The following is a 2,883-nucleotide window of genomic DNA, read 5'->3' as shown; positions in this document are numbered from 1 at the left end:
CGGGCCCTGCGCCCTGAATAGCGGCCGTGCTGCCTGCTGCGCGCCCTGTAGAGTGGAGGCCATATTCAGGCTTCCGGGTGATGTTTGTAGCCACCCGGGAACCTGCATCCCCAATACGCAGTACCCAATACCCTGCTTAGCACCACTGGCTGGCTCCGCCAATCGCGGCTCCTCAACCCAAGAAATTGTCTCATACCGTCTATCAATCAACAGTGGGTACTGCCCCGCGAGCCAGGCTCCTACAGTGATAGGTCGAAGCCCCGTGACCTGAATAAGTCCTGGTTTTCCGCGAAAATAGAAGGGTGGTCTATGGAGGGTGGGGTTCCAACAATAGTACTGAGAACCTATAACGTAGCCGTCCTACCTGTGCCACTGATGCTTTCAGTTCATGCCACACACAATGGCGCACTCAGCACTACGTATGGTGCCAGGAAAGCAGCAGGCAACTAGGATGGGGTAAAGAAAGACATTTCTCTCTCACTTTTCAGGAAAATTGGGCATATCTTACTCCTTGTTGCCACACTCCAGGTGTACTCAATCTTACATTTCTCAGCAAATTGAGGGTACTTACTTCATACCTTCTATTTCTGCTCCACAGAACTCCATACTTGGCGCTGCTCTGAGGTTGCCTGCAACCCATAATAGAGATAGAATAAATGTTTACATGAGAATATCTATAGAAATACTAATATTTATATGACTAATTTGCATATGCTCTACATTAAAGGGTAGACAGGGTGATGATTTCAGGTCATCCTTTCTCCACCTTTCCCCTGCCCTCCTCTGCTCAAAAAATATTTCCCATATCACTGATGCCAGAAATTCTTTCAACAGAGTATGAGGCCCTACAATTTCACAATTGCTATTTAATTCAATTTAACCAATATCCACTAAGCAACTACTTATGTGCCAAGCACCATGCTAAACACTAAAGTCCTGGAGTTAAACAAGAGAGTCCCTGCCCTCAAGGAGTTAACATTCTAGCAAGGGAGACAAGTAAACAAAACTAATATAATGTGACAAATACAAAATAAGTAAATGTTCAAAGCAGCACATAGGAAATGTATAATTGGAAAAATTAGGGGAGGCTCCCCTGGAGGAGGAAACATATGAGTTTAACAGACATGAAAAGACATAAAGGACAAATAGGAGTGGAAATAGGGAAAGGTAATTTCTGGAATAAGAAACAGCATATGCAGGCCGGACGCAGTGGCTCACACCTGTAATCCCAGCACTTAGGGAGGCCGAAGCAGGCAGATCACTTGAGGTCAAGAGTTCGAGACCAGCCTGGCCAACGTGGTGAAACCCCGTCTCTACTAAAAATACAAAAATTAGCTGGGCGGGGTGGCACACGCCTGTAATCCCAGCTACTCAGGAGGTTGAGGCAGGAGAATCGCTTGAACCTCGCTTGAATCGCAGAGATTGCAGTGAGCTGAGATCATGCCACTGCACTCCATCCTGGACAACAGAGCAAGACTCCATCAAAGAAAGAAAGAAAAGGGGAAAAAAAAGAGACAGAGAGAGAGAAATATGCAAAGTCCTTGCGATAAGAAATAGTAGGGCATTTTTAGGCATTTATCGCCAATTCAGACTGTGTGATGGAAGTGTTTAGAAAGGTAGACTGGCTAGGGATGGGCACACAAAGGATGATCTGCTTATATTAAGCAAAGGATCTCTGACTTTATGATAAGTGATACAACGCTTTATGGTAGGTGATAGGGAGTCCCTGAATGATCCTAAGCAGGAAAAATACATGATCAGATGTATGTGTTAGAAGAATTGTTTTGTAGACAACATGGAAGATGTATTTAAGTTGAATTATGAAAGTATTGACAATAAGACTCAGAATCAAGTGGTGATGGTGAGAATGGAGAAGAGGGAAGAGATAGGACAGAGATTGAAGAAATAAAATAGGACTTGTATGTGATTAGATATGGTGGTAGTATAGTGTAAGGCTTAAATGTGTGACCGATGGACTTAGGCTGCCTGGGTTTAAATCCTTGCTTTCTAGCTGTATAACCATGAGCAAATTATACAAACAGTTTTCCTCATCTGTAAAAAATGAGTTCAGTTTAGATAAATATGGGGTGTCTGTAGAACATCCAGGTGGAGATGTCCAGCGAGTAGCTGGAAATACTGGCCTGGAGCTCGAGGGCGAGGTCAGGGTTAGAGAGATAGAGAGATGAGAGTCATCAGCATACCATGTAGAAAGAAAAACATGAAGAGGCAAGGACAGAAGATTTAAAAGTTGGTGAGGGCATGCAGTTTTGGTAGGAATGTGAATCGGTACAATCTTTCTGGGAAATAGATTGGCAGTATGTATTTTTTTAAAAAAACTTTGACTTGAAGAAACTTGTAATACTGGTTGTCTCTGGAGAGCAGAACTGGAGAAAAGGAGGCGCAGATGGCAGGGAGGGTTGTTTTTCATTAACTATGTTTAAGTATAGTGCCTTTGTATTTTTTTTATTTTAAATGTTATTTACCAAAATCTTTGACTCAAAAGTTTTACTTCCAATAATTTATCCTCAGAAAATAATCAGATAATCACATAAAGATACCAGTGTAAGGATCCTGTTTTTCAGAGCAAATAATTGTGCATTTTCTGCAATATTTTTGTAGTCTTTTTTTCTAATTTGTGAATTTGCTTATATAACAAATCTTATAAAGGGGTAGTGGATTTTATATTTTACAAGGCTTTTTATCTTAGTCACTTCCATCATAAATTTCACTATCTTGTGTAAATGGCCTAATTTACAGTTCCCCTATCTATCCATTTAAAATAATGTCCTATGCTTGTTGATACAGAATGATGTCCATAAAAAAGTGAAAAAAGCTGGTAAAAAATATTGTAGTATATCATTTGTATTAATGTATATTTTATAT

At 40.9% G+C, this 2,883-nt stretch overlaps 1 protein-coding gene across 1 annotated transcript in view; it reads right to left on the bottom strand.

Moving 5' to 3' along the window:
- Positions 1-2,883, bottom strand: part of SNX12 (sorting nexin 12) — a 17,511-nt gene that overhangs the window by 13,018 nt on the left and 1,610 nt on the right. The gene's annotated exons all lie outside the window — the stretch shown is intronic.

Source organism: Colobus angolensis, unplaced genomic scaffold (genome assembly GCF_000951035.1).
Source record: "Colobus angolensis palliatus isolate OR3802 unplaced genomic scaffold, Cang.pa_1.0 Scaffold216, whole genome shotgun sequence".
Taxonomy (NCBI): Eukaryota; Metazoa; Chordata; class Mammalia; order Primates; family Cercopithecidae; genus Colobus; species Colobus angolensis.
The sequence above is the reverse complement of the archived record's forward strand: the minus strand, read 5'-3'. Positions and strand labels throughout refer to the sequence as shown.